Below are 26,881 nucleotides of genomic sequence, written 5' to 3'. Positions count from 1 at the left end.
TACAAAGAATAATTGTATTTTAGCAAAAAGCAGAACGATTATATTTCACCTTATCAAGGTTTTCGTTTTGCAACAATAAATTAATAATGACAAAGCTCACCTAATATCATTTAGCTACATAGGTACAGTATCTAGTAAGTATGTATTTATAGTTTTATACGATACATTAAGAGGAAACAGTAGCGATCAACAGGTAGCGAAAACGCGTTCCAAGATTGCGGCTGTAATTTTGAATATTTTTTCGAGATATTTGGCACACGTATTCGTAATATAATAAAGAATGGCGGTATAGAGCCCAATTTGAAAAATATATTAATATGTGGAAGTTACTCTGTAATTAAATACAATATTAAAAAAACGAGCTTGTACCGCCATTAAGAAGAACAAAAAAAATACACTTTCTTCAAATAATCTTTTTTATCCGATGCCTAGATTTTGTGGCATTTTGGAACTACTAAAATTTTTTATTTCATTAGTCTGTTTCAAATCAGTTGGAGATCAACTACTGAAAAGGATATATCAACTAATTGTACAAGTATAGGAAGATCAAATAATACCAACTGATTAATATGAGGCCCGCTTATGTCCGCTGCATAAAAAAGTAGACAAACTAAAGTGTGGCAAGTATAGAGGTACTTTAAACTCCATCATCTATATACTTTATAAAATATCTTGTAGGTATACAGAATATTTAGAAATAGACTAAATTGCTATACGGAAAGAATTCTACATAAGTACCAGGCCGGCTTTAGAAAGGACAGATCTACTATACACCAAATCTCCTTAAAGTAGATGCAGATTTATTACCAATTTATTATGAAGGTAAAGTTCCACTGAATGTTTGGTCAACTGCATGACAACCATATGATAGACTCAATAGAGTCAAAATGTATCGAGCTCTGGAATATTTAGGTATACGAAAAAAAAATATCAGACTAGTAAAAATGTCACTAAATACCTCTACCTGTGAAATTACTTGACACGATCATATTTCAAATCAATTTACGGTTGCAAAAGGCTGAGCCATGGAGATCCTTTATCCACTACATTATTCAACTTACTGTTAAAATTTATATTATTCAGAAAATGCAGCATGGAGGTGAACGAAACAATTATGAAAAACGAGCACCAGTGCTTGGTATTTGCTGATAATAATTAATAATAATTATTGAGTTTATTTGTAGCAACTAACAACATAATAAATAAACCCAGTTTCTCACTGAAGTTGTTAGTCATATAGACTACAACTTGGGCGTGAGGGTTAAATTTTGATTAAGCATATTAAATAACATTAATTTATCTTATAGGTTAACAAAAAGGAATAAAATATAGTCTTTTTCGATCATCTGACTTCAAATTTGGGCTCCTCTTCTCACTTAATCCAGTTACTGTTAATTTTTGTTTATGGGACCTCCGAAAATCTCTCATAATATTCAAGAAAGGATTGCAAACAATTTCTGATGGGATTCTTCTGACGAACTTCGTTTTCTATGATAATTATAATGATTTTTTGAAGGTGTTTTATCTATTTTTACAGTATTTCACAATTTAAACATTTATTAGTGACATTTGTAATAAATCATTTTTGACATGTTAACTAACTTTGATGATCTAACGATCTTAGCAAGAACAGCAACATAATTACTGGTTAGAAAACAGTGGTAAAGAAAATCATTGAAGAACAGAAATTGCGACTGGAGCTAAATGAAGACAAAAGCAAATGATCATGGGCGGGAGAAAAAAAGAAGACTTTAATGTGTTAGACTTTAGTGTCTGATAAAAGCTATATTTTAAAATGGTTGACAATTGTGTATACCTGGGTGTAGTATACGATGAACATGGAAGAGAGAAAGGGGGGGTCGATGCCAAAATAGCAACAGGGAATAAAAAATAATAGGCAGTTTAACAGCCCTAATGGATTCAAAGTACGTTTCTAGACAAGGCAAACTCCGAATATACGAGGCAGTGATTAGACCCTCAGTAACAACGGAATATATTGAGACAGGTATTCCGAGGAAGGAGGACATAAAGAGGAGAGAAGGACCCACAACGAATTAATGGCTTTGTACAAAGAAAGTAACATCACCAGATTCCTTAAATCATAAAGAATCAGACGATTATGACATGCGAAAAGAATGGCAGCGAACAGAATGCCTAAACTAGTTATGACCGGAAAACTAATCGGTCTTAAATGAAGAGGTAGACATAGAACGAGGTGGATTACTAAAGTGGAGGAAAACCTTAAACACGTGATAATAAGGAAATGGAAAAAACAAAAGAAAGGTGAATGGAGAAAAAATGTTTATCAGGTCCTTCCCAGTAATTAAGCATTTTGTATACAGGGTGTATCATTAAGAATGTGCAATCTCTGAGCTGTAGATTCTAGACTTCAAAATATTAAGATTTAACCCAAATCACTTAAATAAAATAATGGCTCCTTACTGAGTTACAGGATGTTTTATTTAAAAACTGTTTTTAACCAGCACTTTGAAACTATCTGACATATCCTTATTATATCATACTTTGAAAGCGTGTGGCTACTATACACCCTATTAAATTGTGATAACTAAACGTTTCTAGCTACTACCAGAGGCGTACAACAGGGGATTCCCGACTTCCCAAATTCTACGCCACTGGAGGAATTACTATTTTAGCGCAATTTTTGGATTCTCCAATACTTTTTATGTAAATAGTATACTCTTCATGGATAACGCCAAAGTCATTAGTTTACGAGATATTTGAAGTGAAGCATGAAACTGCACAGTTATTTTGATTAATTTATGATATGATTCATATGATTAATATTTAAAGATTATTTGTACCCAGTACTTTAAAACTATTTGACGTATCCTTATCACACTTGTTGGAAAGTGTAAGTGCTGTAGAGCCTACTAAATTATGTTAAATAATCCTTTCTGACTACTAATAGAGGCGTACGACAGGGGAAATTGACTGGTTGACCCTTCCCAAATTCTACTCCAATAACGGAATAGCTATTTTAGTATAAGTTTTAGATTTTCGAATATTTTTTTATGTAAATAGTATACTCTTCATTCGTAACGATAACATCATTAGTTTTCGAGAAACTTCAAGTTAAAAATAATAGTCCGATCAAAGAGCAATCTGACCCAAAAAAAATAAATAAAGGATGAAAATTTGGAAATAGGTAGTTGAAATTGTCTATTATTATAGGTATAAGAAAAAGTTTACAATTCTACATCCCTTCCATTTTACAAAAATGGAGGGGAATATCCCTTCTTGGGGCTGAAAAATATAAATTCAAAATAAGTCCGGAATTGGATAAAACGACTAATTCTAAGCAACTTTTTTTCTATAGAGTATTTTCCCTAAGTCAATACTTTTCGAGTTATTTGCAACTGAATATGTTAATTCTTAACAAAAAATAACATGATTTTGGACGGATTTTGGCAAATAATTCAAAAAGTAAGTATCTTATCGAAAAAAAAATATTCTTATCAAAAATATAGTTTAGTGAAATATGCATGAAGTCTATAGACCAAGTAGAAGCAAAGTTGTAGCTAATGTAAAGTAGGTTTTTCTTCGTCAAATTCCAAATCGAATATTTCAACGTAAAATAACCAAAAAACGGTGTACTTTTAGGGGAAAACTAGTTACAACTTTTTTAAAGTGTTTAAAAAAGGTTTCTTTTTGTTTTAAATAAAACTTCTAACATTAAAACGAAGTGAGTTACACGCGAAATATTGTTGGTCCCTTTTATTTTTTGGTAAAAAGAATCGCGAAATCACCCCCTAATTAGCACCCTAACTAAATTTAATCGTTACCTCTTCACAAGTTAGTTTTCTTATGTATTCTTTTTATATGATCTGTAAGTTTCATCGGTTCAAAGTGCTTATTTTTGAAAAGGCTGTAGTTAAAATGGCTTGAACAAGTAACTAATCACGAGCTTATGCCAATTTTAAACAGCCATAGCATACCGAATTTTTGACTAACAAGCAAACAAAAAATCCAAAATTTTCAGAAAAGCAAAACGTACATTTTATTACTCTTTGAGATTTTTGGTATTACTAATAATGTTTAAGTTATTTTGAAAAAAAAAAAATTTTTTTGAATATAAAAAAAATAATTAACTATTTTTATTGGAAATAAGCCACAATTTTACCAAAAAATGATCCTAGTAACGTTTCGAAGCCCAAATCGGGTTTCGTTGTCAAAATACAAAATACTACTAAAATAAACAAAAATCTTGTTGCTAAGTAAAAAACTTCTTATAATATTTTATTTAATCTGACTCATTTATATTGGCAATTCAGACATATTTTATACATTTTAAAGTAGAAGACTTTAAAATGATATCGCCAATATTTATGAGTTGCGTTCCTGGGACGACTTTACTAAAAGGTAGTTCATTCGATTACATGAAATCAATCCCAACTCAAGAATATCCGTCACAAAACAATCATAGCATGTGATCTGTCTTAAAAAATACAACCAAATGCAACGATGACAGTAAAATTCTCGCGTTAGAGATTCCATAGTAAATCACGAGGGAAAGCCAGGAAAAAACCTCGTGATACTATCCCGACATCGTCAGAATTTGGTCTTACATTTAATTTACCTTCAAAAAACTAATACCAAATTCTGACTTTAACATGTTTAAATTATAAATAATTTTAATAATACATAGATATACAATAAGTAATACTAAAATATAAAATTTGTACTAACTCGATATGTTATTGACTTACTAATCGTCGTATTTTCTTTCTATTGACTTCCTCTTTCAGTATGGGTAACCACATCCTACTGCATCCTACCGAGGAATTTGCGACACAATTGGTTTCATTTAGCATAATTAATAGGATGTGGTTATAATAATAAATATTAATTGGTTAATAATTAGTAGGGTGTAAAAGTAATCCCTAGGGAGTAAAAGTACTTTGTCGTCCTAGGGAGGAAAACTACGACTTTGCTCCCTATAATCAGGTCAGGAAATGTATACTTTCGGTAGAGGTAGGTGGAAAATAATTTTATAGCGTGTTGCCAATATCTAGAAATCAAAAATTACATGTTTGATTTACTATTTGTTATTCTGAGTAAGTGCTGCTTTCTCTATTGGTAATTTATCAATCCTAATATAATCGTTTAAAATAAGCGCAATACTGATACTTTTATTTCATCGGTAAATCACGCGGTTCTAGACAAAGACAAGTCAATATGTCAGAGCCTATCACAGAAAGACTTATTTATTAAATGTATTCACTATAAACACACAAGCGAACTTTGTCCGACTATATCAGGAAATTTCAACAATGGCTTTGGAATAGCGAATTGACAGAAAACAAAAATCTACATAACTCGATATTTCTGAAGGAGAGTTATGACTAGTGTGCTAAGTATGTAATTCAACATAAACTTAGTGTCGCATGATATACCAAACACTAAATAATGTAATATAATTTATACTACAAGCAACGAGAAGAAGTACTTGTTAACGAACAACTGTCAGATAAAATTGAAATCAGACGTGGGATGAGACGTGAGCGTGTTGTCGCTAATTCTTTTTAATGTCTACTTGGAAGTGATCCCGAAACAAGCTCATGAGGGTAAAACAGCTGGAATAAAGGTAAATGGAGTTCCTACTAACAATATGAGGTATGCGGATGACACGGTCATCTTGGATTGAGGATCTTCAGAGGCTGGTGACCAGAACAGCGGAGCTTGCACAAGAATACGGTCTAACCATGAACATCAAGACGAGAAATTTTATGAGAATATCGAAAACTGTAAAGAAGAAAGAATGGAATGAAAAAATATCAGAACAAGAAATAACGAGAATCTTTTTATAAACAGAACATAATTTTATAAATGTCGAACGAATAGACCAATGTGTATATCTTGGAACCATGATCAACTGCACAAATTATTACTTCCGGGAAATCAAAATCAGAATAAAAAATACTAGAGCAAATTTTAACAAAATAAGTACTTAAAGTGCTCTGCACAAGAGATTTCAAATTGGAGCTAAGAGTTAGGCTGACTAGGTGCTATGTTTTATGGAATGGAAACTTGGACCTTCAATAAAAATGCGGCATCAATCAAAAAACTGGAATCATTCGAGTTGTGGGTGCACAGAAGACTTCTGAAAATATCGTGGACAGGACACGACAAAACAAACAAAGAGGTTCTGAGAAAGATGAATACCTTAAATACTATCAAAACAAGAAAATTAGAATATCTCGGCCATAAACTTAGGTGCATAGAAATCGGCCCACTTAAAAATTTGGTCATTTTTGATGTCTCATACTTCCTAAACCTGTTGGCCGATTTAAGCGATTTTTTGAACAGGATATAGCCTGATCCTTTAACAATACCACTGTAATAATATTGTTGCTAAACAGTTAAATTTTCATTGTATACCGGGAGTACCAATCAAACTATGTTTTTTTCTCAAAGTTCACATCACCCTGTGGAATATTCTAGCATTTATAAATACTAAAACTAGAACCCAACTATAGCTTCAGGTTTTCTCAACATTCTGTTTTTTGAATCATTCGTTTATGTTGGATAATAAAAAAGTGAGGTACTTTAACAACTAGACATGTTCTTCATCAATACACGGTGTTTCTAAATAAGTCTGACAAACTTTAAGGGATAATTCTGCATGAAAAAATAATGGCAGTTGGCTTTATAAACGTATGTCCGCAAATGTTTCGTTTCCGAGATACGGGATGTTGAATTTTTTCTTACAAACTGACGATTAATCTAATTGCTTTAAAACCGGTTCAGATGTGCCAATGAAATTTGGTGGGTTTTAAGACGTAGTTATTGCACATTTTTGACATACAATTAAGAATTTAATATTCACCATTAGCGCTCATAGGTAGAATATGACCGATCATATTACCCGTATGCATGCTAATGGTGAATATAAAATTCTTAATTTTATGTCAAAAAATCCGAAATATCTAGCTCTTAAAACTTATCAAATTTCATTTGCATATCCCAACTGGTTTCAAAAATTCAACATCCCGTATCTCGGAAACGAAACATTTGCGGACATAAGTTTATCAAACCAACTGTCGTTATTTTTTCATGCAGAATTACCCCTTAAAGTTTGTCACACTTATTATTATTTAAAAACACTTATTTAAAAACACCGTGTATTGATGAAGAACATGTCTGGTTGTTAAAGTATCTAACTTTTTTATTATCCAACATAAACGAATGAATCAAAAAGCAGAATGTTAAGAAAACCTGATGCTATAGTTGGGTTTTAATTTCAGTATTTTATAAATGCTAGAATATTCCACAGGGTGATTCAAAATTTGAGAAAAAAACACAGTTTGATTGGTACGCCCGGTATACAATGAAAATTGGCCTGTTTAGCAACAATATTATTACAGTGATATTGTTAAAGAATCAGGGTATAATATGTTCAAAATAGGACTTAAATCGGCTAACAGGTTTAGAAAATATGAGATATCAAAAATGACCAAATTATTATGTGGGCCGATTTCTATGCACGTAAGTTTATTATACGTTCCGAGAGATACAACTTGCTCCAATTTATTATGCAGGAAAAGCTTCAAGGAAGAAGAAGCATACGGAGACGCAGAATATCGTTGCTGCGTAACCTGAGAAAATAGTAGGTACAGATATACATACATCAAATGGACTTTTTAGATCTAAAGTTAGATAAGCTATGATGATTACCGGCCCTGAAGAAGAAAAAATATTCTTCTTCTTCACGTGCCACGTGCCACTCCGTGCGGAAATTGGAAACCATTATGGTCACTGCGACTTTGTTAGCAGCGCGCCTAAAAAGTTCAATCGAACTACACCCGAACCATTCACGTAAATTTCGAAGCCACGATATTTTTCTTCTTCTCACACTTCTTTTGCTCTGCATGATATTTCTTAAAAGTTCGTACTTTTCACGCCTCATAATGTGCCCCAAGTAGGTATTCCAAATTTCTAGGTTTTATCTCATTTATAATTTCGCATCGTTTGTCTAAAGTTTGGAGTACTTGCGTGTTAGTGACGGGGTCCATCCATGATATTTTGAGAATACGCCTATAGCACCACATCTCGAATGCTTCGATGTTTTTTATGGTCGACTATTTTAGTGTCCAAGCCTCAACTTCATATAACAGGGTGGAAAAGACATAACACCGCAGCATTCGTAACTTTATTTTGATATCACGATTGCAACAGAGTTTGCGCATTTTATTAAAGACTGATCTAGCAATTTCTATTCTATATTTTAATCTCTTTTGTTTGATCAGTATCGTCTGTGATCCAAGCACCTAGATATTTATAACAGGACACACGCTCAATAGCTGTATTGTCTATAACAAAATTAGCTCTGATGTTCTTTGATTTCGCGTTTACCATTAATTTAGTTTTTTTCAAATTAAGTTTCAAGCCGTAATTGTTACAGTAGGCCTATAGTATATTGAGACTTTGACAAGGTGTTGTAGTTCACTAGCGTTCCCGATAGGAAAACCGTATCGTCAGTATACCTTATATTGTTGATCGTCTCACCATTTGTTATCAGACCAACATCTTCATCCGCGAGTGCTTGTTGACAGATGGGTTCACTATACAGATTTAAAAAATTGGCGATAATATACATTCCTGTCGGACTCCTCGACGGATTTGAATTTCTTCTGTTAGCCTACCCTCAACCTTCACATTTGCTGTTTGACTCCAATATAGGTTGCATATAACTCAAATATTTCGGCTGTCTATATTTTTGTTTATTAGAACTTGCCTTAGTGGTTCATGCTGTCCTTTGTCAAAGGCCTTTTTGAAATCAATAAAACAGGTGTAAATTTCTTGGTTTATATCTAAGCATCTTTGTGAGAAAACGTTCATTGCAAACAGAGCTTCCCTTGTACCCAGGCCTTTTCTGAATCCCATCTGAGTGTTACTGATGTCTACGTCTAATTTTCTATAGATCCTATTATGGATTATTTTTAAGAATAATTTTAGAGCATGGCTCATCAAAGCTGTCGTACGATAATCGTTGCATTCCTTTGTATTTGCCTTTTTGGAAGTAGCATAAAGGTTTAACGGAGCCATTCCTTAGGTATTATTCCAGTTCTATATATTGTGTTAAGTAGATCTAAGAGTATTTTAATAGATTCATCGTCCATAAGTTTGAGCAGTTCTATGGGAATTTCATCAGGACCGGGGTCCTTACCACTTTTAACTTGTTTGATTGCATATTCTATTTCTTCTCTGATTACATCAGGCCCTATATCATCTGTGTATTCGTTTGAGATTTCTTGTCTATCTTTGTCATCAAAAAGTTGTGAGATGTATTCCGTCCATCGGTTCATTTTCTGCTGTAAATCTGTTACGAGTATGTCATCTGTATCTAAAAAAACATTGTATAGAGTGAAAGGCACTTTGGAATAAAATTATTTCTGTCCTTGTTTCAAAATATCGCACCTTTAATAAAAAAGCGAAATAACTCAAAATTCACGGGTTTCGAGATTTAATCATAAAGTGAAATAACTAGACGAGAAGAACCTGTTCCGTTTAACAGCCAGGTTAAAATGATGAAAATGAGAGAGATAAATGATTTTCCCGCTCTTTTTTACTAACGCCTTTGCACAAACCGGTACTCGAAAAGTGGTGGAATTCAGTTATACTCCGGCTGTGTTTGGAGGTAAGATATCCGGTATTTTCAAAGAAAGTGATACAATACGAAACAATAATTCTGTGTTTTACTAACGAGTAAGTATATTATTTGCTATCGCTTTTTAGAAAAGTGTATTCTTTCAGATTTATTTCCCTTTATTAGAAAACTAGTTGAAGATTTGTTAGTTCATTTATGAGTTAGTTCATTTTAGTAGAAATTATTTCTTATTATGTGCCGTATTATTTCAACTTTATGCAGTTTCTAATTAAAAATTTAAAAAATTACTAAGGTACAATAAGTATTATTTCAATATTCTACTATTATTTTATTAGATAGGTAGTTAGAAACCTTCACGTTTTTGACTTGTTTCACTTTATTATAAAATCAACAATAATTATTGTAATAGTAATACTTTTAATATGCAATGGTTTGATGTTTGCATTGATACTTATGTACTTATTTTTTGATAATCCAGTTTAATTAGATTCTTGTTGACTATCAGTTTCTTGTCTAACTAACCGGTATAATATTTATACTCTTGTTTTAGAGTGGCGTCTTCTAGTCTAGAGCACAAAAATACTTGGATTAGTAGCGAAAAATTCCTCATTGGATAATAAATTCCATCAATGAAAAACCCGTTAATAATAAATGTGAAACTACGGAAGAAGTAAGTTTCAATTTGGATTACTTTAAAATATGTATAAATACACATTTTTTATTATAAACTAAGGCTTTTACTTGTTTCTATCAAACAGTAATAGTATCTTACGTAATAATAGTAAACTTACGTATCTATGTCAAAAAATACAAAAAAAAACTATCCCCGCTCGTTGTCTGAAAGAGCCATATACCGAAAAGTGCTCCGATAATATCAATACAGCAAACAGATATGGTATTTTTTGCAAGTTTTGGGAATTGGGCAGTTTGCTAATTTGCAAAGAGCATACATAAATTCTTGTATGGATGATATTCAACCTAAGTACAGGTACACAAATGCTGAGAATCCTAGGCGCTGCAACCAGGCTTTCCATTTTGTTATAAATGATGTCAAAATTAGAGTGTGCAAAACATTTTTTAAATCAGCTTTAGATATTTCTGACCGCATGATTTTTACAATACAGACTAAGATTGATGCAAATGGTTTTGCACTGGATGATTTAAGAGGAAAACATGGCAAGCACAGAAAAAATGATCCCCAACTGGTAACCGACATCAAGGGGCATATTAATTCTATACCAAGTGTTGAATCTCACTGCCTACGCGTTTCTACTTCAAGAGAATACATAGAAGGCAGCAAAACCATTAAAGATTAATACAATGATTTTAAATTAGAACAAGAGAAGAACAATAAAGAAATTGGTACATATATTACCTATTATAAAATATTTACTACTGAATTTAATATCGGTTTCTTCGAACCAAAAAAAAGATCAATGCGATCTGTGTAATACCTACAACAATTCCAATGTTAATGAAAATAAAGACCTGGAGCAAAAATATAAATCAAATTTAGAAGAAAAAAAAAACTGGAGTAGGGCTGAGAAATTAAATGACCGAAACAAAGTCAGCCAAAAGAGTAGCTAGCTGTGCTGCAATGTCATACAGGTCAGTCTTCTTCATTTTATTATAAATCCAAACTGAACTGTTACAATTTAACGGTGTCGGAACTGACAGAAAGAATCTAAGCAGGCATATAAAAATGTACACTGTTATTTTTGATCTAAATGTGATGCAAAACGAGGCTCCATAGAAATCGGTTCTTGCATATGGGCCTATTTAAAAAATATAAGTGAAGAGGGCGATGGTGAAAAAGAAGTCATATTCTATTCAAACAATTGCTGTGGACCAAAACAAGAATAAGTATATAACGTCGCTGTATTTATTCGCTGTGCATACGTCGAAATTACATATAAATTACACATAAATTTTTAATAAGGGGCCACAGTCAGAACGAAGCCGATAGTGTGCACAGTCTTATTGAGAAAGAAGTTAAAAAGAGCTTGAAATCTGGATCTATTTACACTCCAGACCAATATGTAACTTTAACAAGGAATGCCAGAAAATCGAACCCACCTTTAATTGTGCACGAGATGAATTACCAATCATTTTATGATTTAAAAGGTTTGCAAGAAAAATTGGGGTATAACTTTACGATTAATACTGAGGGAGAAAATGTTAACTGAAACGAAATCAAAGCAATACAAGTGAACAAAGATAATCTTACATATTTTTTTATAAGACATCATACAAGGATGAGACTTATAAACAGGTAGATGTAAGGAACAAACGAAAAAAAAATAGGATCAATAACGGAAATAGCACTCAAACCCGCCTATACAGAAAAACAAAAATTGAGTACAAACAAACGGAAAGATTTGCAAGCAGTGCTATCTAAAGGATTGATTCCTTCTTTTTACTCTCAATTTTATAATTCAATAATTTAATCGTTTTTTTAATTCATAGTTCTAAGATAAACGTTGTGCCATATTTGAGAGTAGCCACACAAGTTTCTTGAAACAATCTATTTTATATTTTCGGTTTATTGTTAAAATGTATTAACATCTTTTCATTGTATTATTATAGTGTTACTTATGTTTTAGTTTAATTTTGTAATCAGGGAATTTTGTTAGTAAAGATAAATAAACGAATAATCAGTATTTTATTATAAAAAAAACGAAAATTCATTTTGTGTTTAAGAAAATATAGAAACAACTAGGATTAATTCAGTTTCAACTCAAAGTTTTTACATCAAAACTGCAACAAACCTACAAATTATTTACAGGGCATAACGCGTTTGCTACAGAACGTTTTACTCATTTCTCGAGAATATTGTGTTTTGCACTTGTGGCACTATTGAACTAACCTGTTTTGGGATTTTTCCTTAAAGTCGCTGGTTTACGAAATAACGAATTTATTCCTTTCATTTGCACCATACTGTCATAAAGTTATTTTACATTACAGTTCATTTAGCAATAAAAGAACATCATGTAGAATTATTTCATCGGCGCAGAATACATGTTTAATCATAAAGTGAAATAACTATAAACTATCAAAAGAACAACACATTTGCACCCTTGACAATAGACGAGAGGATTAGCATTTACTAAAAACTAAGAGCTTACTAATTAAACTCTCCACACCAACCTTTAGAATTCCTCTAATCCGTATGATTTTTGTGAAATTAATTTTTAAACTGTACTGTGCAAAACTTAAAAAGTTTGACTGCAAATTCCCACAAACTGTGTTTTTTGAGTTATTTCTTTTTTTTTTATTAAAGGTGCGATATTATAAAAAACGCTGAGACCCATCGATTTTTATATAGGGTAAAAGGCACCTTACGGAATAAAATTATACCTGTCCATGTTTAAAAAAAAATTAAAAACGCTGAGACCCGTCGATTTTTATCTTAAACAGTTGGCTTTGAAACAATGGCAGTATCCATATTAGGTATTACTTTTTAATCGGTCTTCGTGGAATTTCTTTAATTTTCAAAATAATTTTTCTGTAGAATAATTAACAGATACGATCTGGTTATTAAAAGAAACTTCGAGAAATTAACTACTTGCATCCAGAAAATATCAACCGGGTTATCCTGAACTAAAAAAGCCAAAAGTTTTTTGAAACTTTTGAAGAATTAATGAATCGCTTTGTTGGCAGAGGGTCAGTGGCATATATGAAAAAATGAAGGAGCTAGAACTGTTAATAAGTAAAGTAAAAGAGTATCATGTATTCTTAACTACTATGGAGAATCCCCACATCATCACTTGTAAAATTTTACGACAGACTAACTTCAGTCTTTGGGCGGTAAAAATCCTCTGTAGACATTAAATGCATTTCTATCGCATACACCTACATCAAGAATTGACAGTCATACAGATTATTATCATCACAGATTAGCTTTGTGTCAGTGGTCTCAACAGCAAGTGCAGTCATAGTCTAACTAGGTGGTATATAAATATTTGTGGTGGTATTGTTGGACACTAGATAATATCGCACACCTAGTTCAATTGTGCCACAACTGCAAAAAATTCGAATTTTGGGTTAAGGCTGTAAAATATTGCCTATATAATGGCCCATCTAATTCAATACATCCTGAACTAAAATATTGTTTTGGATAAGTATAAAGTAAGTTACTTCGGTATTTCACTGTAGGGTTTTTGGAGGTTTTGAAAATGCAATAACTGGGAGATGTGGCGATAATATACACTGCCACAATACAACCGATGTAATTCAATACATTCAATATGGCCACAACTTCAAAAATCAAGAGAGATGTGGCGATAATATACACTGCCACAATACAACCGATGTAATTCAATACAGCAACAACTGCAAAAATCAATTGCTTTTTTCATTACTTATCTCTCCGCCTTATCTCCTAGGTATCGTTTTATAAATGACTTTCTTCACAATGCAATATCGCCATAACTATCAAAATCATAATAACGTTTTATTTCTAATAAATTGTAATAAAATCCAGCGAACAACTGTATAATTTGCTACCTAAATTGTAATTTCGAAGCCAGTCATTCTCAAAATAAATTATTTACAGGGCATAACGCGTTTGCTACAGAACGTTTTACTCATTTCTCGAGAATATTGTGTTTTGCACTTGTGGCACTATTGAACTAACCTGTTTTGGGATTTTTCCTTAAAGTCGCTGGTTTACGAAATAACGAATTTATTCCTTTCATTTGCACCATACTGTCGCGTCGTCGCGCGTCGGTGGAAAATAGTGTCGCGCACGCTTGATTAGCACTTAAAAAACAAAGGAGTTTTGAATATTGTATTGCAAAAAACTCTTCGGGATATCATCAATCGATAATTAGAGAATATCTACCTACCTTGGCAACATTCAAATTTTCAGTTTTTCACATAGTTTTTGAGGGTTAAACATGGCCGATTTCGCAATTTTTCAATTTTTAATCGCTTATATGTCAAAAACTATCAACTTTAGAGAAAAGTCGCTAAAGACCTTTTCTGTTTGGAGTGATCCAAAAAACCTAAAAAAAAATTGTTCCATGCAAAAAAAATAATTTTAGGAAAAAAACAAAAAAAAAACGTTTAAAAAATTTTTGATCAACTTTTGGTCCTGGCAACATGCAAATTTGTTAAAAGAGGTCCTTTTTGAGTAAGATTGTGTAGAAAATCCGAATTAGAATATTTTTCCTAGCGGATGCGCAGTGGCTTTCTGGACTATTGTAGAGCTGAGCGGTTTTTAAAAACGATATAGTTTTCATGAACTCTGTTGTTGAGCATTTCTTTAACAGTAGGTTTCATATCAAGTGATGTATACAGGTTGGTAAATGAATTACACGCGGTAAGAATGTGTTTTACAGTCAGGAAATATTGCAATGGAGGAAAGTTAGATGAGTTTCTGAGGACCTCAAGACACCATCAGTAAGTTTGGTGTGGATAATTCGGAGTTTTCTAATAATCGACGCTTATCTTCTAGTTAGAAAGTCTACGGAGAAATGACCAATATATGGTTGGAGTTCATGTAAAGTTGTTTTACTATATTGCCATAAGTTTTGCCAGGCATCATTTACTGACTTTTTGAAAAGGAGTTCAAAATCGCTAGCTAGTTAAATTGTGGTTATTCCAGTATTGTGGCTGATAGCTTCTTTGGCAAAATGATCTGCTGTTTCATTACCAGTAATTCCAGTATGAGAAGGTAGCCATATGAGAGAAACTGTTACATCTTGAGCAGAGAGATTTTGGTAGATGTCATGAATGTTTTGAACCAATGGGTGGTCAGTAAAAATTGTATTGATTGAATGGATAGATGAAAGGGAATCCGTACAAATGGCAATGTGTCTGTTTTGATGGGAGATACATTTAAATGCCAACATAATACTATATAGTTCACCTGTGTAAACGCTACATGATGAGGGTAACCGAGAAGATCTTACAAGTTCATGTTCAGTGGTGACAGCACTGCCAACACCAGTAGTAGTTTTGGAAGCATCGGTGAACAGAATTAAATAATTTGATATTTACTGTATACTTTCTAAAAATGCTTTCTTTGCAAGACTGTTGGGTGATTCATGTTTGTTAAAAATGGGAGGGAGATGTCTATTGGGGGAAGATGTTTAGTTCAGGGGGAAGTGACGAAAGAGGAAATGAACTAGTCAGCCGAAAGTCTATATTTTTAAGTAGTGGAGTAACTAATTGAGGTATAGGATTGATGATAACATGTTAAACATTGTTAATGGAAGAAGAGGGTATTGTGGTAGTTAGAGAATGGACGGGATTAAAGGGATTTGCGGATGTTGATGCAGTATATGAAAGTAGAAGATATTGCCGTCTTAAGGTGAGAGGAGGTTCATTGTATTCACGGTATCTGCTCTCGATAGGACTGGAGCGAAAGACACGAAGACATAGACGAAGTGCGCTATTATGAACAGAGTTTAAAAAATCTATGTCAGATTTAAAGGCTGAGCAGTAGATAAAGCTACAATAGTCGAGCGTAGATCGGATGAGAGCTCTGTAGACTCTTAATAAAGTAGTTTCATCGGCACCCCAATGAAGACGAATAAGAGGTCTTTAGAACGTTCAATCTTTTAAAACAATTGGTTTTAATTTCATAGATATGATTTTTCCCATTTAACCTGGAGTCAAATATCATACCTAGAATTTTACACTCATTAACAATAGATAGTGGGGAACTGTTGAATAAAATTTGGAGCACGGGAGTGGAGGTCCTTCTGGAAAATTTTATTAATTTGTATTTATTTTGAGAAAGTGACAATCCTAGTTTATTAGATCCTGAAGAAGATATACAGCACCTTGTAAAAGTTTACATGTGGTGGGAACAGATTTACCATGACAGTAAATGATTAGGTCATCAGCATATTGAACATATTTTATGGGAGCCGGAAATGACTTGCACAGCTCATCGACTGCAAGAATGAATAGAGTTGAACTTAATGCAGATCCTTGAGGGACACCCTGATATTGAAGAAGAGATTGAGAAAGCTTACCACAAGGAATTTAAAGATTCTTCCAGTTAGAAAGTATTTTACAAATGAAAGAATGTTACCATCAAAATTATAGTAGGATAATTTGTCAATTATTGCATTTCTAGAGATTGAATCAAAAGCTCGTTCAATGTCAAATATAGTTGCTACGACATCTTGATGATTATTGATTGCTTGAGAAATTAGTTATCAGGGGTAGATCGGTGACGTCGAAAGCCGGATTGAACTTATTATGTTTTTCAAAGAACCAAGTGAGTCTTTCATTTATAATTTTTTCAAGAAGTTTGCAAGTGGTTTAAGTGAGAGATATTGGACGAAATGATTTAGGAGTTACGGAGGATTGATCAGGATTTTTAATTGAAATAATTATAGAATTGCGCCAATATCTGGGAACCTATGTGTGTTCCAGATAAGATTATATATTTCAAGGAGTTTGGATAGAGATGTATTGGAGAGATCTTTTAAAAATATATAAGGGATGTCATCGGGACCGTCAGCAGAATTTCTACATGAAGACAAAGCAAATTTTAGTTCATGTAGGGTAAGGGGCGCGTTGATAAACATAACATCATTTGTAGTTGATAAAGAGGTGGAGAAAGATTTAAAGTGTAAATAACTGGGAGCGGAAAACGTATTCCTTTTATTAAATTTACCTTCGAAATAATAGGCGAGTGTGTCGGAAATTACTTGGCTATCAGGGATAACTGAATTGTTGACAATTAGGTAAGGAATTTAAGAGTTAGTTTTATTCTCTTGGATTTGTGATATTTTTTTCCATATTTAAGTGGGGTTTTGATCGTGTCTTAGAGAAGAAGTGTAATTTTGCAATGAAGATCGGTTGCTTTGCTTGATAATGAATTTGACTTTGACTTTAAGTTGTTTTTATAGAAGAAGATTTAGCATTACTATAATCTGCGTTCCAACAGGGAACCATTTTGTTAGTAGACGAGATGTTTTTTTTACCGATAAGAGATTCGGCAGCAATGAGTAAGCATTCGTTAAAAATATTTAGAGTAATATTTATATCCTCAGCAATAGTAAAGGATGATAATAATATATATATTGGTTTTTGAAGGAAATTCTGACCAATTAGCGTTTTTAATGTTCTAGAAATTTCTGGTAGTGGTTTTCTTATTGGGGGAGCTAGATACAATGATGAAAAAGTGGTTGCTATCATGAAGATAATCAAAAACTTGCCAGGAGAGAGAAGGTTCAATTTTGGGATCACAAAGGCTAAGATCAAGGCTGAGAATGAACCTGATGAAATATTAAAGTGGGTTTTGGATCCAGTATTTAACAGAAAGGTATCTGAACAATTTAGAACGTTTTCTATAACTTTGCCTTTACCAAAATTATGGGGTAAGCTCCAAATTCTGTTAGGGGCATTAAAGTCACCAACAAGAAGGTATGGATGGGGAAGTTGAAATATTAAATCGACTACCTTTTCTTAATTGAGGGGGTGGTCAGGAGGGATGTATATGCTGCAAAAAGTAATTTTGTTTGGTTACCAAGCAGTAACCGCCACTGCTTCTAAATTTGTAGTCAAAGGCAAGAGGGAGGAGTTTAAATCACTAGATACAAATATTGAGGTACCACCACTCTTGTACAGTTTGTGTGAATACGATAATATCCTTTAAACTTTTTAAGTTTGCCTTGATGGTTGGTTTTTAAACTTGTTTCCTGGAGACAAAATATCTCGGGATTATGAGAGAAAATATTCTTTTGAATTCTTTCTAGGCGAGGATAAAATCCACCGGAATTCGATTGTATCACACTGAATATAACTAATTTTAAGAAGAAATGGAGGAGTCACTTGTGTTACCATCGTCATTGAGCAGTTCAGTGAAATCTAATTGATCGGAATAGAGTTTTTGCTTTATTTTCTTTACAAGACGAGTTATACGATTTTTTAAAGATTTTTCTTTGACTTTGGTATGGATTAGGACGAGGTCTTTTATAAAGGACGATACATCAGTGGGAAATTTAATGGCTTCAGTTAGAAGGTCGTTTGTACCAAAAGAGTTTTCAAGAAATGCAGTAAGTTGGGTTACATTAAGTGAAAATGATTCTGGGATATCTTCATATATTTTACTAATAATAGAGAGAGATTCTTGATTAATTTTGTGACAGTCATGCTCAGTTGATTTGGATTTTTTTGCTTTCTTTTTGGCAGGTTTTTTTATAGAAGTTGATGAGGTCTCAGGTGGAAGTATTAAGTAAGGAATTGGAGGTGGAGTAGAAGTGGATAATAGGAGTTGAATTGAATCAAAGTTACTGTTAGTAGAACGTGGTCTTTCTTCGCCAATTTTTTAATTACTCATCTCGAGATAGGAGGAAGGTGAAGGTATTTGTTCGGAAGATAAGTTAAAAACATTCGGAAGAGTGTTACCAGTAGTTAAAATGCCATGTGATGGTTGTTCAATATCTGATGAGTTAATTGGTATCGGAGGGGGCTCAAGGGAAGCAGCACTGTCTTGAAAATTGGGACGTGACTCTGCAGTATGTCCAACTTTTTTGCAAAGAAAGCATTCCAATTTATCGGTTGATATAAATATTTTCTGAATTAAGTGATCAAAAGTAACGGTAGGCGATGTTTGCAGAGAAAAATCGTCACTGCTAGGTAAGATATAAGTTATGCGGCAGAAACTTAAAACATGAGCGTAGTAATTATCAGGTGATCCACATTTAACGTAGGAAACAGGAGAAGTAAGTGTTAATCCTAGATCCTGAAGCGCTTTTTCAATTATGGTGTGAGGAATGGACGGACTTACATTAGAAATCAATAACCTTTTGGTAGTTGAAACCAGCCTGCGTATTGGAATAACTGTTGAATTAACTGAAATATTTTGATGAGTACTAAGAAGGCTATCAACTTGCGATGAAGAAGACAGGTAAATACATATACGACCATGGGAGATTCTAGATGCAGAATGTACGTTTTGGGGTTTAACAATACGACCGACAGCTTTAATGTAATCAAATAATACAGTATTGGGCAGAGAAGGCATGAGGATCGCTTGGTCTCGAGAAAGCACAGAAAATGGAGGCAAGGGAAGTAATTTTGTAGAGGTAGCAGCTGCATAAGATTTGGGGAAGTCTTATTTGTATTTTTGATATTGGATTTTATAACAGAACTTGGTCGGAAATTTGTGTATGAGGTGAGTTTGAAGCAACGAACTGTTTGAAGTTGGATTTGACATGTTCTGATCCTGGTTACCAAAACCACAAACAACAAGTTATATTAAAAACTGGAGTAAATATAAGCTCAGATTACAATCTGTAACTCAGTGATAGGCTTATCAATTTCTCAAACAAATAGTAAATCAAATAATATTCACCTATAACCTCCAGTCAGCAGTCAAATCATAGTACTTTTCACTATAACATTTCAAATATGTTTAAAACTCGTTCTAATCCGCTATTAACTAACGATCTTCACTATGTGAATACCAAAACGTGAATGAAAGTACTTCATTTTCTATCCAAAATCTATAAAAATTAATAATTATTCGGAACAACTCTGAAAACTTGACTTGTAGGTTTGACGTTTATTTAACGTATGTATTACTTTATTGTCAGTATTGTAACTTCATTATTATAAGTCAAACCATGATACTACGACAACCAGAGATAAAGCCACTTCGAGAACAACTTTAAACCGGTGCGCGCATGACGTCAGCGCCCGATAAACTTGTACGGAGACTTATGGGAAAGCATAGAATTTTATACGGTTTTATACATTCTCGTGTTATGAAATAACTAAAATTGCCGTTCGTCTGTTCTGTTACACTGTTTAATTTATACTTTGATGAATTATTATAATCATACCAGTAAAATAATACAATATATTATGTAGGTACTGTATTAAAAAACGTAATATTTTTTCACTGCAAAAATTTAAGAGATTTCTTGACATGCAGAAAACTTTAAATAAACCGCGTCAAATAAAAGATGGTTTATTAACAAATAATAAAAAAACTAAAGTTTCAAAAAAGTATTAAAATTACAAAAACAAAATTAAGTAGATAGATTTAGATGGATTTAAAGAAGTGGCCGTTTAGACTATTCCACTGCTACATTTTCAGATCTATTGTGATCCTCTAATTCTAGATTACATTCTTTAGTCTGGTCCTTTTTAAAAGGTCCAATAAGCCCCAATTCTCACTGCACATTCTTTTACATTTGTCCAAGGACATAGTAGCTTTCTGTGTGGTTTTCAGGATGTGAGTATTCCATTTCAGCCTATGACGAGTATAAACCCCAAGGTTTAAGCCTTCTAGTGCTGTCCTTTGGATGCAGTTGGCGATTTGTTTTCTGAGCATTGACTATCAGTCTCTCTTATTTACACCGGTCGTCAACTATATTTGGGGCTGCTTACATTCTCCCACACACCAGCTGGGCAAACCTGCCCCTGATGACGATTGATATATCGTCAGTGTATCCTAGACAAAAAAGTCTTCTGTGGAGAGATTTTTGAGATCATCTACCAAAGTTGCTCAAAGTAGAGGTGACAGAACTCCTCATTGTGGACAGCCTCCACCTACTCTTGCTTTGATGTTTGCTTTAACTAGAGTTGATATTAATATCCTATTCTCCAGGTATAACCTTATCTATCTGCATATTACCGCAGGGATTGTTTATCGACTATCTATGTAGTCTAGTTCCGCTAAGTTTAGTGCAAAGTCCTAAGACGCTCCAAGCAAAACTCATCCTCTGAGATTAGTTCTTTTTCCGCTCAGCTTTACGCCGACTAGAAAAAGAGCACATCCCTCGGCTCCAAAGAAAAAAAAAACAAAACAAAAACAAAAAAAAAACAATATTACATTTGATTCAATTTACTTAACGATTTTTGCATTTTTTTTTGTATTTTAGACTTTTTTTTCAACTTTTGGTTCAAAACTCGCATTCGAAAATACATCCGACATATAAAAAAGAGTTTTTCACATCACCAGATATTTTAACATGAACTGAGCTTTCCAATAAAGATTTTTGATAATTTTTGATGCCAACTTTAATAGTGTCCCCATTAAATTGGCAAAAAATATTTTCTAGTTCACGACAGTTCCTAAGTATTATTTCTGAAGGCTTCACCAAACCCCCTTCTGAGAGATGATTTACCCACGAGGAAGAAGTATTTACCCACCATATTTGTAGAACTGCCCAAACTCTCTGCATGTCGTAGCTTGAAAGCTATGAAACCAGCTAAATTTTCTAGTCCATCATGATACAACTCTTCCATTTCAAAATCTGTTTGATGGTTTTCATTTTTTGAAGTTACTGGAAGATTTAATTGAGTAAAGAGTGGTTCGGTTATCATCACTGAATATACTACGTCATTGTTGTAACAATCAAGATTCAAAGAGCTTCCTGCTTTCATGTTTTGAAGCGACATGTTTGTTGTTTCTGGTAGCTTACTTACATTAGCTGAGAGTGAAATGACTTTATCGTTCCGACCCATAATAAAATTACGAAGACGGTATTTAAATTGCAAAGGAGACGGATGATCATGTAAACCTCCAATCGCACGTAATACTGAGAATAGTCCTTCTAAGCAATCTTGATTTAAATTATGTTGTTATATATAATTGATGTTGAAATCTTTTTTAAATCTAGAAAGAGTAGTCGCAAAGAGTTAATACTATTTATAACAATAATACCATGCTGAAAGGACAGTAATGACTATTTCTAATTATATTTAAGAATTTTATCCCGAAAATATAGCTTTATGCTTTCCGAAAACTTTCGCAAACTGCATAAAAATAACAAACCCAAGTTAAAAATCGAACATTTGGCCTGGCGTTTGTCGGTCAGTGACGTAGGCGTAGAAGAGAGAGAGACAGGCTTATTTTCCTGTTGCGCTAGAAAAATATTTTTGAAAAATTTAAAAGCTGAATGAAAGATTATATTAGGGTGATATTAGTGTACGGGATCCGAATAGAGGTCGATCTGTAATATAATCTGTACCGATCTGCTTGCCGGATGAAACATTTTTTTTTGTTAAATTTCAAACATACACAAATATTTGTAGCATGGTTTGCCTATCAAAATCGTGTCATACCTATCCTTAAGAGAGAGCCGTAGGGGTTAAAATCAATATTTCAAGCACTTTTTTTTTGAAAATATGTTAGAAGTATTTTATATTTAAATTAAATAGGCATACTAAGTACAACTCATAGATTTTTCAAGAAAAACTTGAAGGAAAAACATTGAAAAATAAGCCAACGGTGGCAAATTCTTAAAGACCCCTCAAAAAACAATGAATTTTGCGGTGGGAATCAGAACTCATCGTTGAATCATGGTAAACAAAAAATTCAAAAAGATTTTATTACCTTATGAGTTTCTCGAGCTAACGCTATCAAGTTTTTTAGTTTTATCGAATTTTGACTTTTTGCTATCACACAGAATCGACACACAACAGAATCACACAACGAATTTTTTTTGCAAAAAATGGTGAAAATCAGCATATTTATTATTATTAAACAAAAAATAAGCATAAAACAAAAAATATCTCGACAGCGTTACCTCAAGGAATGTCTAAAGAAAATATATACACAATTCCAGGGGAGTCGGTCAAGTAGTTTTTGAGTTACAATGTCTACCGGCTTTAAAAAAAAAACAGTTTTGAGAAAAACGCGTTTAAAGTAGTGTCAACTTTTATTTTCAATTTCTTTTTTGTCTGTCAAATCGTAAAGTGGTGCACACCGGAATATATTTTTGAATCGCGGGGTAATTTGCAAATGAAAATGAGAACAGCTGTTGACCGTTTCTCACTACGCTCAAGCGCGCTGGCGCGAAGTTGCTGCAAAGCGAGTCGAAGGTAAGGAGGTAGGGAGGTAGGAAGATAGTGTTGAATATCCCTATCTTCGACTCGCTTTGCAGCAGGTTTGCACCAGCACGCTTGAACGTAGTGAAGAACGGTCAACAACTGTTCTCATTTTCTTTTGTAAATTACTCCGCGATTCAAAAAGATATTCCGGTGTGCATCATTTTACAATTTGACAGACAAAAAAGTAATTGAAAATAAAAGTTGACCATACTTTAAACGCGTTTTCCTCTAAACTGCTTTTTTCGAAAGCTGTAGATATTGTAACTCGAAAACTACTTGACCGACCCACCTGGAATTTTGTACATATTTTCTTTAGACATTCCTTGAGGTAAAGCTATCGAGATATTTTTAGTTTTATGCGTATTTTTTGTTTAACAATAATAAATATGTTGATTTTCACCCTTTTTTGCAAACAAAATTCGTTGTGAGTGATACTAAAAAGTCAAAAGTCGATAAAACTAAAAAAAACTCGACATCGTTACCTCCGAAAACTCATAGGTTAATAAAATCTGTTTGAATTTTTTGTTTTCCATGATCCAATGATGGGTTCTGATGTCCACCTCAAAATATATTATATTTTGAGGTGTCTTAAAAAATTTGCCACCGTTGGCTTATTTTTCAATATTTTTCCTTGAATGGTTTCTTCAACAATCTATGAATTAAACTCAATATGCTTATTTAATTTGAAAATAAAATAATTCTACCATAATTTTACAAAAAATGTGCTTGAAATATTGATTTCAACCCCTACGCCCCTCTTAAGGATAGCTATGACACGATTTTGATAGGCAACCCATGTTATGTTATGATAGGCAAATATTTGTCTGTGTATGAAATTTAATAAAAAAAAATTTCACCCGGCAAGCATATGGATACAGATCGACCTATGTTCGGATCTTAGACTATTATTACCGATGGCCGAAAGTCCATCGATATATTTCAAACTAAAAATTATACTAAATTTTCTCTTTTTTTGCCCGTGTAACTTATTAAAATAAACATTATAGAAGTTTTCAGGGACTTTCGGCCCTCGGTAATAATGTAATCTTTCATTATGCGTTTAAATTTTTCAAAATTAATTATTAGTTTTTTCAGGATTCGAAAGAAATAAATGCATTTAAAAACCATTTACCCGAAATTGCATGATCGCGGTGACTGACCACGGCGTGATATAAAAATCAGTACGTTTATCATCACTAATCCAAACCAAGACGACCATAAGAAGAACCTTACGTGTTCAGCCAGCAAGCAAGATTTGTAACATTGTAACTGCATGTACTGCTTTGACCAAAAGCCCCTCGACCACAGGTACTTATACCGATCTCATATCTGCAAAAATAGACATGGGTATACATAAAAGGTACAAAATGCTATAAAAAATTTCTAAACTGGAAATTTGATAAAAATAACTTTTATTTTTATAAAATTTATAATATTTAAAAAAAATTCGTTAAAAATTTAAAAGTCAATGATTTGTCTCCAAAGTTTATTACCCTAATAACCAATTAAAACAAATAATACTTAAATCTTACTGAAACTTCCAAACTATTTTCCTATTAATATATCATTATCGAATGTCCAAAATTTATATAATGCTAAAATTATAATAGAATGATCACAATGATTTATGATCTTCGAGAGAACAGTACATCCGCGTGACGCGCTTTCTTATTGATCATGAAATTCCGTTATTTTTGTCAATAAATAGTTATTGAGATAACATGAATGCGGTTGTCAAGATATTAAGAGATAAAAACTTGATGAACACACTAATATGAACCGAACTCTATGTGTATTATCTATGATCACGGTACCAACATATAATTAGACGTGAAGAGGTGTTACCTGGAACAGCACGAGCACTATATTTCACGAAATCTCTCGATGCGAAGGCTAGTTGGGCCCTATAAAATAGCTTGTGCTGAAGATTGAATAAAAATTTTCTCATCGAAATAAAAAAATATCACACAACATTATTCCTAAAATATTTCTGTCAAACAGATTTTTGGAATATTGGGGATTAATTAATATAGTCCAGGAACCGAAGAAGCTTTTCACCTCGCAATTTTTACAGAATGTATCGATTTGATTGAAAATTTGAGAATAAGTAGTGGATAGTCCAAAGATCAAAATCTATATAATGCCGAAAGACGCTTTTACCGTGGTGGTGGTTGCCACCCCATCTCGGGGGTGGAAATTTTTTATTATATCTTGACTGCAAAAGTTGGTAAAAACATTCATTCTAAGCAAAAAACGTTCTATAATTTTTTTGATCCAATTAATATTTTTCGATTTATTCGCTATCGAAAGTGTAAGTTTTATATTGAAAAAATCAATGTTTTTAATAAGTTTTCTGCTAATAACTCCAAAACTTTTCGTATTATCAAAACAAATTTACTTAACAAAAATATACCTTTTGGAAAAATAAACAAAACCGTTTTTCTTAATTTTCTTTAACACCAATAGTAATCAAGCTATATTTTATTAATTTGTTAGCTCTTCTTCGTCAAATGCTAAATATTGTAGTTTCAAAGTCAAAAGACGGGAAAACTATGCCTTTTTGGAGGATAACTTGTTCAAACTAATTTAAATTTATCTATCTTTAGAAATAAAACAAAGGTCTCTAGCTCAAAAATTAAGTGAATTATAATGAAAAAAATGTCAGTCCCTATTTTTTCAGCGAAAAAGGGGTTGGAAGCAACCCCCTAATCACCACCCTAATTAAAATTCGCCATTGACCTTATGTATCATGGTCTTCTTTATTTATGTATTATTAATAGGCTCTAGAAGTTTGACCGGCTTACAATGATTAGTTTAAAAAAATGGAGTTAAAAGCGCATAAAGATTTTTTTTAGTTTGAAAAAAATGGCCTTTTCTTCAGAATTAGAATCAGAGATACTAAAAAATGTTTAAATATGAAATTGTAGCTTATTTAATTCCCAAGAACCCAATTTGAAAAAAAAATTTCTACCCCAAAAATTGAGTGAACTATTAATAATTAAAACTTGTAATAACATGAAAAAACCACCTTTACCAACCCTTTCAAAGTCACCTCTTTTTGCGACTGTGAATTTTAAAAAGATTTAATATCAATTGGCTTAAAGATCTTGCAAAAACCTACAAAATTCTTTTTTACAAAACTTTCTAAGATAAAAAATAATAAAAACCCCCTCTGTGGCTCAGTGGTAAGAGCGCCTGCCTTTGGATCGAAAAAATCCGAAAGGTTGTGGATTCGAATCTCACCAGGATCAGAAATTTTTCATTTATTATAAATTAATAAATGAATATAGTTTCTGTCCTTGTGGGATCGGTACTCACCGGAGGGACTGCAGACGTTCGGATACAATTAGCGTCTCTTTGCAAAGACAATGACGTCGACTTTGCAAAGTAACAAGACACTTACTCAACACACACACTACACATGACACTATTAGGTACCTAACT

Source organism: Diabrotica virgifera, chromosome 6 (genome assembly GCF_917563875.1).
Source record: "Diabrotica virgifera virgifera chromosome 6, PGI_DIABVI_V3a".
In the NCBI taxonomy this organism is placed as follows: Eukaryota; Metazoa; Arthropoda; class Insecta; order Coleoptera; family Chrysomelidae; genus Diabrotica; species Diabrotica virgifera.
This window is presented reverse-complemented; position numbering follows the sequence as displayed.